At 43.7% G+C, this 16,407-nt stretch overlaps 1 long non-coding RNA gene across 1 annotated transcript; it reads left to right on the top strand.

Moving 5' to 3' along the window:
- Positions 1 to 1,752: 1,752 nt before the first annotated feature.
- Positions 1,753 to 3,249, top strand: LOC114002157. Its single transcript, XR_003545779.2, has 2 exons — positions 1,753 to 1,862; positions 3,088 to 3,249. It is a non-coding gene; the product is annotated as an uncharacterized LOC114002157 (long non-coding RNA).
- Positions 3,250 to 16,407: the final 13,158 nt, after the last annotated feature.

Here is a 16,407-nt window from a genome sequence, read left to right as displayed (position 1 = left end):
TCTCTGCAACTCCCTGACAGGAGGGGAGAGCCGGGGGGGTGTCGGGCTCTGCTCCCAGGAACCAGCAGCAAGACAAGAGGGTCTCAAGCTGTGCCAGGGCAGGGTTAGGTTGGAGATTAGAAAGAATTTCTTTGCAGAGAGGGTGCTCAGCCATTGGAATGGGCTGCCCAGGGAAGTGGGGGATTCTCCATCCCTGGAGGTTTTTAAGCTGAGACTGGATGTGGCATCAGTGCCATGGGCTGGGAACCACGGCAGGGTTGGATCAAGGGTTGGACTGGATGATCTCAGAGGTCCCTTCCAACCCAGCTGATTCTGTGATTCTCCTCCCTGCCTTCCATGAATTTTCCTTATCCTGAATCAGGAATTTTCCTTATCCTTCTGAATTTCCCTTATTCTTCTGAATTTTTCTTATTCTTCCTTTCCCCCCCCCCCTAATTTTAATTAACCCCATGCATTGATTTCAGTTGTTATCACTTCAGCAGATAAATCTGGCCCTAGAGATGGGGATACCCCTCCTTTACAGTTCCTTGGGCAAAGACCTCCCACACCTCTGAATTTCCAAACAGCCCTTCAAACTGAGCTCTACAGGTGAAGACCCACAAATATAGGATGTGAGCTAAGGAATGAAAGACAGGGAGGAAAAGTTGTGTCTCGAGAACCCCCCTTTTAAATTTAAAATCCTAAAATTTCAGCAAAGGTCCCAAAGAATTTTGTTTGTCTACTCTGTTGTGTTTAAGGACAAAGAAGCAAAGATTGTACAGGGGATTACTTGGGGAAGTGATAATGGCTAAAATCAATGCATGAGGTTAATTAAAATTAGGGAAAAGAAAGGATAAAGGAGGAAAATTCAGTTAGTGACCCACATGGAAGGCAGGGAGGAAAAAACCATCTTCCTTCTTTGTTGCCCCATACTAAAATTTCCTCTCTCTCAAAGAATGCAAATTATTCATGGAATCCTGGAATGGTTTGGGTTGGAAAAGACCTTCAAGATCATCTCATTCTACCCCCTGCCATGGGCAGGACATCTTCCACTATCCCAGGTTGCTCCAACCTGGCCTTGGGCTCTTCCAGGTATCCAGGGGCAGCCACAGCTTCTTTAGGCACCCTCCTTTAGTGCCTCTCCACCCTTATATTAAAGAATTTCATCCTAAAATCTAATCTAAATCTACCTAAATACATCTAAATATTCAGCTTAAATAAATCCATCTCAATATTCAACTTATATACATTATAATACACTATTTACATAATCAAAAACATAGAAAACCAATTGAATGGTTGTGATTTTATTTTTTCTCTTTTTTCCCCCCCTTTTTAAACAGAACCACGCCGATTTCTTTTCCCCCAGACTGGGATAAGAGAACATTCTACTCAGCTCTGGAATGAAATCCCCCCCCAAAAAAAAGCTCCTGAGATGACAACCATCAGAGCCCAGCATGACTAAATCCCATTCACCTGCCATAACATTATCCATCAGGAATCCAACGGAGGCACGAGCGGCCCCCACCCAGTGCTCTCAGCCAACCCCTAATCCGGGGAAAATGAAGGCTGGTAACGTGTGTGGGAAAACATTTCGTGGCCAGTTTGGATCCCGAAATATTTTGCTACGGTCCCTGAGCCTTCCAACGAAATCATTACTCACTTTTCCCACTCATAATTCCTGACCGGGGGCTATTGTCTTGTGTTTGTGACATCACGGCCCCGTTGCCTTGGCAACGGTGATGATGTCAAAGGGGGAGAATTAGCACCTCTTAATACGAGCAGGCACCCAGAAGAGATGAAAAATGAGCTCAGGGCCTGGGTTAGACACAAATTACCAGGAATTTTTTTTTTTTTTTTTGGACAGGAAAATTCCTTGAAAGGTAAATGAGGCTTAGATTTAAATACGATGTTTTCGTTGCGCTTGGACGGTGGACAAAAGTCGATATTTGAGTCATAAAGCTCCAAAGAGTGGGGTGAGAACAGCTGTGGGTTCGGGGAAAGGTTTTTTTCCATGCAAATGAGCCAGAGGTTACGACTTTATTTGCAGATGACACCAAGCTGGGGGGGAGTGTCCATCAGCTGGAGGGCAGGAGGGCTCTGCAGAGGGACCTGGCCAGGCTGGATCCAGGGGCTGATTCCAAGGGGATGAGGTTCAAGCAGGCCAAGGGCCGGGTCCTGCCCTTTGGCCACAACAACCCCCGGCAGCTCCAGGCTGGGCCAGAGGGGCTGGAGAGCAGCCAGGCAGGAAGGGAGCTGGGAGTGGGGATGGCCAGGGAGCTGAACAGGAGCCCGAGTGTGCCCAGGGGGACAAGAGGGCCAATGGATCCTGGCCTGGCTCAGGAACAGGGTGGCCAACAGGGCCAGGGAAGGGATTCTGCCCCTGGACTCAGTGCTGGGGAGGCCACCCCTGGAGTGCTGTGTCCAGTTCTGGGCCCTCAGCTCAGGAAGGACATGGAGGGGCTGGAGCAGGGCCAGGGAAGAGCAACGAGGCTGGGGAAGGGACTGGAGCCCAAGTGCTGTGAGGAGAGGCTGAGGGAGCTGGGGGGGCTCAGCCTGGAGAAGAGGAGGCTCAGGGGAGACCTCCTCACTCTCTGCAACTCCCTGACAGGAGGGGGGAGCCGGGGGGGGTCGGGCTCTTTTCCCAGGAACCAGCAGTAGGACAAGAGGGTCTCAAGCTGTGCCAGAGCAGGTTTAGGTTGGATATTGGGAAGAAATATTTTCCAGAGAGGGTGCTCAGCCATTGGAATGGGCTGCCCAGGGAAGTGGGGGATTCTCCATCCCTGGAGGTTTTTAAGATCAGACTGGATGTGGCATCAGTGCCCTGGGCTGGGAACCACGGCGGGGTTGGATCAAGGGTTGGACTTGATGATCTTGGAGGTCCCTTCCAACCCAGCTGAGTCTCTGATTCTATGATTTTGAATGCTAAAAGGGTAAAAGGGTGTGCTCTAGAACCCAACATTCAACTCTGAAGTTCTGGGTGTGAGAGAGCAGGGGTTCCACAGGGTGTTGATTATACCCAACCCCACTTTCCTCTGAGATGTCCTTCCACCCACTCCTGCTCTTTGTTTCATGGTCGACATTATTATTTTCTACTCTTTTTTTCAGCCTCAAACCTTCTCCTTTTGAATTTGTCTGATTTACCAGCATCATCCTGCCCCCACCCACTGACCAAGAGGAATAAAACAGCTGCTGAAATATCGAATTTTAGGAGAAGAGTTGAACACATCTCTGGTCTAGAATAAGGAGAAATATAAATATTGCCTTTTTCTTTGTCCTGTTTGTTTTCCCCAAGACAAAAATGAGTACTGAGGATAGATTTAGATGAGATATTGGGAAGGAATTCTTGGCTGGAATGGTGGGGAGGCCCTGGCACAGGTTGCCCAGAGAAGCTGTGGCTGCCCCTGGATCCCTGGAATTCCAAGGCCAGGTTGGAGCAACCTGGGTTAGTGGAAGGTGTCCCTGCCCATGGCAGGGGGTGGGAATTGGATGATCTTTAAGGTCCCTTCCAATTCAAACCATTCCACAATTCTATGATCCAATGGGGTTCAAATTGTCAAATTAATTTTTAACAGCAACTTGCATTTGCACCCCCAGCCTTGGATATCTTGCTCTTTTGTAGCCTGATTTGGGATCAGGAGAACTTTTCCACAGGTAAAAAACTGGGAAGGAAAGAGTCCTGATTGGGAAAAAGGCATTTCTTTCCTCTGAGAAGTGGTGATGGTGCCTTTACAAAGCACTCCTGGACAATTCTTGCTGACCCACGTCCCTCTTACAAACAGGTCTTATTCCCACCTTGAGTCACTTGGTTTTCCCTTCTTTGGTAATGTTCATCCTTAAGTTTTCTGAGCCCGGGAAGGTTTCCATGCCCATGGCAGGGAGGTGGGAACTGGATGATTTTTAAGATCCCTTCTAAACCAATCCATTCTGAGATTCCACGATTCATCCCCAAACTGAAGTGTTTGAACCAGGATTTCGGTCACCTCCAGGGGCTCATTCTGCTCATCCACCACGGTTTGTGCGAGGATAAATAAGGCCCACAAATCCCAGCCCTGATAACTGGAATTCTTTGGGTTTAGGGCAGGGTATTTGATGAAATGTGGCAGCTGATTTCACCCGAGGAGAAGCACTTGAGCACTGAGCCACCTCCTCTGACCTGCAGCTCCATGAAACTCTGAAACAACTTCTCCCCTGGGCAATCACTTCTCCACTTGTCACCCTCTGCTTGCTGTCACCCTTCCCCCCCCCCCCGTCCTCAATCTGGGTTATTTCTTGGCATTTATTGGGATATTTTTCTACTGATTAATTAAAAAAAAAAAAAAGGTGACTTATTGTACATTTTTTTTAATAAAAATGAATAATAATCATTTCAATAATAGCGAATAATGATGTTTTCATATAATAACGAAATAACAGTAATGTGAACTTTTCTATTTTGAAAGCTTTCGAAGCTTTGTCTTCTTCCTTCTTTCCTTCTTTTTTTCCTTCTTTCTGTTTTTAAAAATGAAACTCTAACAGCATTTTGCATGGAAAAACAAAAGAAAAGGAAAAATCCCCGGCCAACTCTCCTCATTCAGTTGTAATCTGTGGCTTTGAGGTGGGATTTTAAGTTGAAGCTGCCAAATCTTCCCGCCCTCCTCCGGCACCAGAGAGGATCCACAATCTCCCGGAGTTCCTGATGGCAGGAACAGCCTGTCCCAAGCACCTTCCCTCTGCTGAGTGTTTTCCCAGAGCCAGCAGGGCCTCCCACTCCACGTCCTGGCAGGTGATTTGTGACACCAGGAGGGTGGCAGCCAAGCTTGGAGGGTGCTGTCAGTGCAGAGGGATGTGCTGGGACACTCGGCTCCTGGGGATTCCTGGAAGGTGGAAAACTCCATGTTTGCACTCCCTGCTCTTGACATGAGGATCAGCCACTGTGGGATCTGCCACCAGACCCCACGGATTCGGTGTGGAGCCGCTGTGGCTTCCCCGGGGAGATAGGAGTGACCCGGCGTGTCCTCAGCTTGTCACCCTCCATCCCGAAAATCCTGAGGAGAAACAGCTGCCCCGTGACAGGATTCACAGCTTCCCAAATTACTTGTCCTGCTTAATTAGGTGTTTATGGACACAGGCTACAGCTTCCTGAGGAGGGGCAGGGACTGAGCTCTGCTCTGGGGGGACCAGGGACAGCACCCAGGGAAGGGCTGGAGCTGTGTCAGGGCAGGCTCAGGTTGGATCTCAGCAAAAGGTTCTTCCCCCAGAGGGTGGTGGGCACTGCCCAGGCTCCCCAGGGCAGTGGGCACAGCCCCAAGGCTGCCAGAGCTCCAGGAGGGTTTGGCTGATCCTCTGGGGCACAGGGGGTGACCCTTGGGGATGTTCCTGTGCAGGGCTGAGGGTTGGACTGGATGATCCTTGTGGGTCCCTTCCAACACAGCATAGTCCGTGATATTTGTTTTAAACACATCTCTTTTTTCCATCTAGAAATCATCTAAAACACATCTATTGATCTTCCAAAGGTGCTGGAAGATGTCCCAGTGCTTCCTACGTAGAGCAGAATGATTTAAAAACTCACCTAAGTCGTGCTTGTTCATAATTGATGTTTTTCCCTAAGAGACCCCACATATATTGCTTTATAAACATATATATAAATACATATATATAAATATGTATATGTATAAATATAAAGCATGTCACAAACACTCCATACTTATAAATATATATATAAATAAAAGTAGAGAGCATGTCACAAACACTCCATATTTATAAATATATATATAAATAAAAATATAGAGCATGTCACAAACACTCCATATTTATATTTATATATATATATATATAAAAACATAAAGCATGTCACAGACACTGCCACCTGCCCCCACGTGACTCAGGGCAGCCAAACCTGCCCAGACATTTCAAAGGTCTCTCCTGCTTTGATCACCTGCCATTTTAACCAGGGAAAGGCAGTGCTGGTTTTATCCTGTTTTCCAGCTGAGCTGAGCCCAGGGCCGGCCTTGGATAAGTGTCTGAAGGAATGAAGGAAACCCAAGTGCCTTCTTTGAACTGCTGCATTCCTACACCAGCCTGGCTCACCCGAGATCATCACCTTAGACCTGGCTTGACCTTCTCAGGAGCTTTCACCACTAAGCTGACCTTCAACAAGCTCCAGTGAAGTTGTGGGGCTGTTTGGAGGCAAGACACAAAAAACTGATGTTTGAATAAGGAGAAGTACCCCCTGCACAAGGTCCTGTTTGCTTGCAAGAAGTCTCAGCAGCTCACCTGGCACTGGTGGCACCCAGAAATCATAGAATCAGAGAATCAGAGAATCAGAGAATCAGAGATTCAGCTGGGTTGGAAGGGACCTCCGAGATCATCCAGTCCAACCCTTGATCCAACCCCGCTGTGGTTCCCAACCCATGGCACTGATGCCACATCCAGTCTCAGCTTAAAAACCTCCAGGGATGGAGAATCCCCCACTTCCCTGGGCAGCCCATTCCAATGGCTGAGCACCCTCTCTGCAAAGAAATTCTTCCTAATGTCCAACCTAACCCTCCCCTGGCACAGCTGCAGACCCAGCCCTCTTGTCTTGCTGATGGTTGCCTGGGAAAAGAGACCAACCCCCCCCGGCTCCCCCCTCCTGGCAGGGAGTTGCAGAGAGTGAGGAGGTCTCCCCTGAGCCTCCTCTTCTCCAGGCTGAGCCCCCCCAGCTCCCTCAGCCTCTCCTCCCAGCACTTGTGCTCCAGTCCCTTCCCCAGCCTCGTTGCTCTCCTCTGGCCCTGCTCCAGCCCCTCCAGGGCCTTCCTGAGCTGAGGGCCCAGAACTGGACACAGCACTCCAGGGGTGGCCTCCCCAGCGCTGAGTCCAGGGGCAGAATCACTTCCTTGGCCCTGTTGGCCACCCTGTTCCTGAGCCAGGCCAGGATCCATTGGCCCTCTTGTCCCCCTGGGCACACTCGGGCTCCTGTTCAGCTCCCTGGCCATCCCCACTCCCAGCTCCCTTCCTGCCTGGCTGCTCTCCAGCCCCTCTGGCCCAGCCTGGAGCTGCCGGGGGTTGTTGTGGCCAAATGACGGGGCACGAGGGGCACCGAAGCAAAGAGCAGCAGCCTGAAGGCCTGGGCTGATCCCAGGGCTCGTGTTTTTATGAAAGGCTTCCTACCTTGGATGCTGGGAGCACGCTGGTGACTCACTGTGAACGTGGGGAGCCAGAAGTCCCCACCTCCCCATCCCTCATTTATCACATCCCTGCCCTCCTCGCTGTCTGCACCGGCGTCATCGCCGCCGCTCGGGCCGGGGAGCCAAAACTGCTCCACAGGAGACAGGAATGGTGAAAAGAGCAATATTTTGGCTCGTGTTGCCCCGTATCTACAGCTGATCTTGCGTTTAACACCAGCCCAGACGGTCATAACCAACCCCCCCAGCTCCAAAATATTCCCTGAATGCACCACAGGGAAAATATTCATCCTTCTTTGCCTCTATAAATATACAGGTAGAGATGAATATGTGCACACACGTGGATTTTCAAGTGTGCACACCCACACATGTATTTTATAACCCTTCACCCAGGTATCCATAAATCACCATCCTCTTGCATGTAAATTTTCCCCAGAGTTCAGCTGCAGATTGTCATTGATAAAATATGAACTAATGCTCAGAACATCCCCGTGTGTTTAAGGTGGAATTTCATCTCAGTCAGGAGGAATTTCATTTCGCCCGCTAAAAGTAAAAAAATGTTAAGCCTGGACTAGTTTTCTGGGTTTCTTTACAGCCAACAAAAAGAGGCAGGCACATCCAGAGGACAATTTGGCCGATCTGTTTTAGGATTTATTGGGTAGATATGGATGTCATGTGGGAAGCAGGGCTGTTAGAGAGGGAGGGGAGATGGATTGGGAATGGCCAGACTGGAATTTAGGTGCTGGTTCAGAGCCTGAGTCGAGCTGTCTTCACTTCTGGTGTCTTCCTGTGAGCTAAGTGTGAAAATTCTCATTGTAATCATTGGAGAACCACTCAGGTGGACCCGAAACGAGCCTAAAATAGACACCTACCAGCTGATGACTTGAATTTTGTCCTCACGTCACAGCAATTCAACTTATTACAGGCAAGAGGATGTTCTCCAAGCACACAGCTGGGGTGGAGACCATGGAGTAACCCAGACAGGGCTCCCAAACAGGACCTTTGGCAGACCTGCATCTTTCTGGAGTGGAGCTGGAGGGTCAGGGCACAATAAAATATTTAAAATATTTCAATATTAAATCCTAAATGCTAAAACAGCCTCAGAATTCCAAGGCCTGTGTGTGAAGGAGATGTGGGGCTCAGCTGGGATCACTGAGTCCCAGTGGGACCTCCCCTCACCTCTTGCTGCCTCTCCAGTAAAGCCCAGCTTTGGGTCAGATCCTGAGCAGAAACACAGGAGAGCCTAAAATAGACACCTACCAGTTTATGATCTGAATTTTGACCTCATATCACAGAAATTCAACTTACTACAGGCAAGAGGATGTTCTCCAAACACATATGGAGTAACCCAGACAGGGCTCCCAAACAGGATCTTTGGGAGACCTGCATCTTTCTGGAGCAGAGCTGGAGGACCAAGGTACAATAAAATATTTAAAATATTTCAAAATATTTCAATATTAAATTTAAATTTAATTTCAATTAAAACAGTCTCAGAATTCCAAGACCTGTGAGTGAAGGAGATCAGCTGGGATCACTAAATCCTGGGGGACCTCCCCTCACCTCTTGCTGCCTCTCCAGATTTTAGGTCAGATCTAAGTGTCCCACATGGACAGTGCAGATATTTTAGGTCAGATCTAAGTGTCCCACATGGACAATGCAGATATTTTAGGTCAGATCTAAGTGTCCCATGTGGACAATGCAGATATTTTAGGTCAGATCTGGGTCCCACATGGACAATGCAGATATTTTAGGTCAGATCTAAGTGTCCCACGTGGACAGTGCAGATATTTTAGGTCAGATCTAAGTGTCCCCCGTGGACAATGCAGATATTTTAGGTCAGATCTAAGTGTCCCCCGTGGACAATGCAGATATTTTAGGTCAGATCTAAGTGTCCCCCGTGGACAGTGCAGATATTTTAGGTCAGATCTGTGTCCCACGTGGACAGTGCAGATATTTTAGGTCAGATCTAAGTGTCCCATGTGGACAATGCAGATATTTTAGGTCAGATCTAAGTGTCCCCCGTGGACAGTGCAGATATTTTAGGTCAGATCTAAGTGTCCCATGTGGACAATGCAGATATTTTAGGTCAGATCTAAGTGTCCCCCGTGGACAGTGCAGATATTTTAGGTCAGATCTGGGTCCCACATGGACAGTGCAGATATTTTAGGTCAGATCTGGGTCCCACGTGGACAATGCAGATATTTTAGGTCAGATCTAAGTGTCCCCCGTGGACAGTGCAGATATTTTAGGTCAGATCTAAGTGTCCCACGTGGACAATGCAGATATTTTAGGTCAGATCTGGGTCCCACATGGACAGTGCAGATATTTTAGGTCAGATCTAAGTGTCCCACGTGGACAATGCAGATATTTTAGGTCAGATCTAAGTGTCCCACGTGGACAGTGCAGATATTTTAGGTCAGATCTGGGTCCCACATGGACAGTGCAGATATTTTAGGTCAGATCTGGGTCCCACGTGGACAGTGCAGATATTTTAGGTCAGATCTGGGTCCCACGTGGACAATGCAGATATTTTAGGTCAGATCTAAGTGTCCCACGTGGACAGTGCAGATATTTTAGGTCAGATCTAAGTGTCCCCCGTGGACAGTGCAGATATTTTAGGTCAGATCTCTGTCCCATGTGGACAGTGCAGATATTTTAGGTCAGATCTAAGTGTCCCATGTGGACAATGCAGATATTTTAGGTCAGATCTAAGTGTCCCATGTGGACAATGCAGATGTTTTAGGTCAGATCTAAGTGTCCCCCGTGGACAGTGCAGATATTTTAGGTCACATCTCTGTCCCATGTAGACAATGTAGATATTTTGGAGGCCTTAAATGCAGGAGAATGTTTTTTGTGATCAGAAGCTGGTCCTGCCTTGGGCAGAAAACTCACTTTTTCTGGCAGATACTGGTTGTATTTTTGAATAAGCAGCTGGATTAGAGATTGGACAAGTTATTATTATAAGTTATTATAATAATTATTATTTCATTTTTTATTTTATTTCGTATTTATATATTTATATATTACATTATATTATATTATAGTACTAACATTATTCATTATTTATTAATATATTTCTTTCAATTATTTTATTTATAATTTATATTTATCTGTATTTTTTAGTTATAACTATTAAAAGTTGTTGCTGTCATTATTATAACTTATTATGGATAAGTTATTATAAATTATTAGTGATTTCATATATAATAAATATATAAATACATATGAATATATATGAATAAATATATATGAATAAAATAAAAAATATAAATACATATGAATAAATATATATGAATATATAAATATAATGAAATATATGAAATATTGCATTTATTTTCTTTATTATTTATGTTTATCTGTATTTTTAGTTATAATTATAAGTGGTGGTTGTTATTGTTATAACTTATTATTATGGGTAAGTTATTATAAATTATTAGTGATTTCATATATAATAAATATATAAATACATATCAATATATATGACTAAATATATATTTATAAAATAGAAATATAGATATATATTAATAAATATATATTAAATATATAATGAAATATATAAAATACTTCATTTATTTTCTTTATTATTTATATTTATCTTTATTTCTATTAATAATTATAAGTTTTGGTTGTTATTGTTATAACATATTATTGATAAGTTATTACAAATTATTAGTGATTTCATATATAATAAATATATAAATACATATCAATATATATATGAATAAATATATATGAGTGAAATAAAAATATAAATATACATGAACAAATAAATATATGAATATATAAATATAATTAAATATTTAAAATATTTCATTTATTTTCTTTATTATTTATATTTATTTGTATTTTTAGTTATAATTATTATAAGTTTTTATTGTTATAATTTATTACTATGGATAAGTTATTATTATAAATTATTAGCTGTTGGATAAGTTATTATATATGGAAGCTGGTATTGGCACCTCCCAGTCTCCTTTGCTGGGATTTTCCACGGATGGAATGACAACCCAGTTTATCCCTAAACTGACCATAACTGTGCCACTCATGGTCTCCCTTTCTCTGCAGGAATGTGTCTTAGTGAGAGAACCAGACTTTATAATAACAACTGGATGAAATGCAAACAAATCAAATGTATTTTTAATAATCTTTAATCTGAATGATGAGAAAATAATTTGCTTTTGCCGTCGAGGCCGAAACAAGGATATCATCCGAGTTCAAATGCAACGAGAGTGAAACCTTTTGAACAGCTCTTACCAAGAGGCTCCTGAGAGGGGAAACTTCCATGTGATGAGCTGTTCACCACGTCAAGGTTGGGATGATACTCTCAGGGATGAGAAACTTCCATGTGATGAGCTGTTCACCACGTCAAGGTTGGGATGATACTCTCAGGGCCATGGTGGGACTCACCCAAACCCTCCTGGAGCTCTCCAGCACGTCAAGGTTGGGATGATACTCTCAGGGCCATGGTGGGACTCACCCAAACCCTCCTGGAGCTCTCCAGAACGTCAAGGTTGGGATGATACTCTCAGGGCCATGGGGGGACTCACCCAAACCCTCCTGGAGCTCTCCAGAACGTCAAGGTTGGGATGATACTCTCAGGGCCATGGTGGGACTCATCCAAACCCTCCTGGAGCTCTCCAGCACGTCAAGGTTGGGATGATACTCTCAGGGCCATGGTGGGACTCATCCAAACCCTCCTGGAGCTCTCCAGCACGTCAAGGTTGGGATGATACTCTCAGGGCCATGGTGGGACTCATCCAAACCCTTCTGGAGCTCTCCAGAACGTCAAGGTTGGGATGATACTCTCAGGGCCATGGTGGGACTCATCCAAACCCTTCTGGAGCTCTCCTGCTCCCCCCCAGGACGTTGGAACTGCACTGAGGTCTCCCCTCAGCCTCCTCTTCTCCAGCTGAACACACCAAGTGCCCTCAGCGTCCTCACACGGCTTCAAATCCAGGCCCTTCCCAATCCTCACTCCCTCCTTTGGACACTCTCCAATGGCTCAATCCCTTCCTTATATTTTGACACTCAAAACCTCCCCGACATTCCAGGTGAGACCTCCCGGGCGCAGACACGGCGGGAGATTTTCCGCGGCGCTTCTGTGCAAAGGCAACGGGTTTGAAAACTGGGAAAACAAACTCCAAGCCTGACTTCTTCAAGCTTTGCAGCCTCCAGGCTGGGCAGGAATAATATTTACCAGGAATAATATTTACCAGGAATAACATTTATCAGGGATAATATTTACCAGGAATAATATTTACCGGCCCCTGGACCGGCGGCCTCGCTCCGTCAGCGCCGCTCTTCCGCGTTTTCTGCACGGTCAACGTTCCACATCCACCCAGGGCCCCGATTTGTGGGCTCTGGGAACGTCTCCCTGGGGCTGCAGTTGAAAATTCCTGTGATTTTTGGGCACTGGAGGAACGCTGGGATTTCTCTGACTTGTAAATGCGAGACGGGGCCGTCGATCTTCAGACCGATTGTTCGAAATGAAAGCCCTTCCTCATCTCCTCTCTGTTTTATTTATCTGCCACTCTCGGGAGTTTTCAGCACTAACTGAGCCAAATCCTCAATTTTGCAGACAGTGAGAGTGATTTTAAGTGCTCATCGATGTGGCCAACTCAGAATCAACAGATTATCCACCGGTGAAAACCACCAAAATAAAGACAAGTTGAAAAGAGAGTTGGATTAATTATCCATTGGTGAAAACCACCAAAATAAAGACAAGCTGAACAGAGGGTTGGATTAATTGTCCACTGGTGAAAACCACCAAAATAAAGACAAGCTGAACAGAGGGTTGGATTAACTAAATTTGGCTTTTATTGGTTAAATGTAGACTTGGTACTTGCATGGGATGGAGTCAGTGAAGAGGATCAAGGTTTTTGGAGAAGATATCGACCTATCCTGTGTAGGAAGTTAAGAAGTTAAATCCATTCTCTTCAGGTGCATCTCTATTTCTATTTAATATGGAATAATGTGAATAAATCCCTGACTTGGGCTGCACATCAGACATGGAGATGTGGAAACTGAGATTTTCCCACCTAAAGCCTTGTGTGCCACTTACAGTTTCCACCAACATCCATAAGGGTGGATGGAATTCCTCTGGGATGAGACACGCGTGGACAGTGCAACTCTTCTTAGCCTCAAATAGCAAGGAAGGTGATGACTTTATAAAATAATTATATAATCATAGAATGATGAAATGGGTTGGGTTGGAAGGGACCTTAAAGATCATCTCATCCCACCCCCTGTCAAGAGCAGGGACACCTTTCAGTAGCCCGGGTTGCTCCAACCTGCCTTTGGACACTTCCAGGGATCCAGGGGCAGCCACAGTTTCTCTGGGAAATCCATTCCAGGGCCTCTCCACCCTCCCAGCCAAGAATTCCTTCCCAATATCCCATCTAACCCTGCCCTCCTTCAGCTTAAAGCCATTCCCCCTTGTCCTGCCACTCCAGGCCCCGGTGGAAATTCCCTTTCCAGCTCTCTTGGAGCCCCTTTAGGCCCTGGAATAATATTCCCCTTAAAGGTCTGAATGAAGGAATAAAACAAAAATAACCCTTCCATGAACTGTCTCCTGCTAATTGTGACCTCCAATTAACTGTCAGACTTTCTTATTTACACATTTTGGGAACAGTGTGTGGGCACCAAACCTTGATTGGTGCATCCAAAAGAATCTTCCACTTATCCCAAAGGCTTTGGAGAGCTTTGTCCCGAAGAATTCAGCTCCAACCTCTGACATTTGTCAACTGAAGTTCAAATTGTCCTTTATTTTTTCTCTGCTGGCTGGGGAAATTATTTCTCCCTCGGATCATAAACTGTCCCTGGAACTTCGTTTAATTTAAAAAGCCATTTGTACAAACCTTCCCAAAGGCAGGAAAAAGCTCCATTCTCTTTCTTTGGAAGTTTTCTCCTCTTCCCTCTGCTGTCAAGTGATACTCAAAGGCAGAAAAAACAAAATAAAATAAAAGTTAATATATAGAAATTAAGTGATGAGATGGTGAAATAAAACTTCCTGAGAGGTCCCTTAGTAGCTGGAAACTGCTGGACAAATTTATTAATTTATCAATTACAAATGAATCATTTATTATATTTATTAATTACTAATTTAATACTTACAATTTATTAATTACAAATTTTTAGTTACAATTTTTAATTACAATTTTTAATTACAATTTTTTAATTGCAAATTTATTAATTACAAATTTATTAATTGCTTGACACAAAATTCTTTGAAAGCTCTGAGTCTGAGAGAGGAAAATATTAAACTTCTCAGCCCCCTCTTGTACCTTAAAAGAAGGAATAATTAATCACAATAATTGATAACAATAATAAATTATAATAATAGTCACATGATATTTTAATATTATCAATATATTAGATCTTATTAATAAGAGCAAGAAATAAAAAGCAAAAAAAAAAAAAAAAAAAAAAAAAAAAAAAAAAAAAAAGAAAAAAAAAAAAAAAAAAAAAAAAAAAAAAAAAAAGAAATCATCATTCAATAATTAATATATTAGTATAATTATGTATTATATTTATTATATATTTGTTGTATTATTATTACTACTGCTACTACTATTATTATTATTTCTGAACAATTTCAATGACTTTTGATACCATTTTTCCATTCATATTAAAGATATAATTCATATTCCAGTTTAAGCAACTTTTCTTATAATGTTGGGATTTTTTAACTCACTTTCTTGTCCCTCTTTCAAATTCATTTTATGTTTCAACAGTAGAATTCTTTTTTTTTCCCTCCTGTATTTTTTATGTCCTACGTTTTGGGGGCATTTTTATGACATTTTTCCATAGCTCTCCATACATTATTTATTGCAATATATGGCTTTATGGCCCCCAAGTGCGCTGTAATAACGCTGGGAAAAATAACTTACAAGGGCAATAATCCCGGTTATGACTTCCCTGAAAGATTCAGGAAGGGGTTTTTTTAGGAGTTCCATCGCCCTGGGACGTGGCAGAGCTTGTCTGAAAGGCTGGGCTGGGATCTGTCTTTTTTTATTGGGGAGATTCTGAAACACTTCAAAAATGCAGCTGAATTCCCAGCGTGGAGCTCCAGGACAAAGCTCTGTCCTGGAAAGGGATTGTGGTTCAATCCCCCAAAAAAAAAAATCCATGGAAACATTCCCACGGGCTTCAGGGGGTTTTCAAACTCTCCCCAAGGACTCGCCTCGATTTAATGTCTGAGGAGGTTTGGAATGACGTGAGGAGGAAACCTCAGCGTGGATTTGGCCAGAAAGCTTCTTCCAAACTATCCAGGGCTCAACTGATCCTTGAGCTCAGCCTAAGGTGAGGTTCCACTGGATAATCCTGGTCTTTCCAAGGTTTCTTTCCTTGCCCTGGATTTAAGGGAACAGCAATGGAAGCCTCCTTTAGGAAGCCTCATTTCCTCCCTTAGTCTCCCATCAAGAGAATTTTTGGGTGAGTGAGGAGGGAAGGACGAGCATCTGCCACGTCTGTCTGTCCCTTCTTTGCGTTGGAGAACCACGGAATTATTTCTCCAAACCTGAGGAAGATGAAATGTGTCATTTTAATAGAAAATTAAAATGATAATTCGAACGATTTCTTCGCTTTTTTTTCTGAAACAAGAGACAAGAAACGACCGATGAGTGGAAATCCATTTTGCCACGGAATTATTTCTCCAAACCCGAGGAAGATGAAATGTGTCATTTTAATAGACATTTAAAACGATAATTTGAGCGATTTCTTCACTTTTTTTCTCTGAAACAAGAGACAAGAAACGACCGATGAGTGGAAATCCATTTTGCCACGTAGTGGGAACACACTGTGGCTTATTATTCTGCTGTTCCATGGGGGATATAAATGCCAATAACAGAGATTATAAAGCAACATCTCTTTTCAATTAGGGCCCCAAAGTGCTGCTCAAAGCACCTGGTCAGAGTATTTCAGCTCTTGGAGCTGCACAAACACAGTTTCTACACCCTACAAACACAAATGTGAACATTAATGTGTAAATGTTAATGTTAAAATTTCAATTTTAATGTTAAAATGTTCAAATGTAAGGAAAAAATTTTAATGTTGAAATGTTCAAATGTGAGGAAAAAATTTCAATTTCAATGTTAAAATGTTTAAATGTAAGGAAAAAATTTCAATTTTAATGTTAAAATGTAAGGAAAAAATTTCAATTTTAGTGTTAAAATGTTAATATGTTAAAATGTAAGAAAAAAAAGCTTCTTTATTGTCAGGATGTCAAGCAGTGGAAGGTGTTGGCCAGAGAATTTGTGGGGATATCCATCCTTGGAGAGACTCA

The sequence above is a fragment of the Pipra filicauda genome, unplaced genomic scaffold (genome assembly GCF_003945595.2).
Source record: "Pipra filicauda isolate LSUMZ 115617 unplaced genomic scaffold, ASM394559v2 scaffold984_size80994_pilon, whole genome shotgun sequence".
In the NCBI taxonomy this organism is placed as follows: domain Eukaryota; kingdom Metazoa; phylum Chordata; class Aves; order Passeriformes; family Pipridae; genus Pipra; species Pipra filicauda.
Note: the sequence above shows the minus strand (reverse complement) of the source record. Positions and strands in the feature narration are given on the sequence as shown.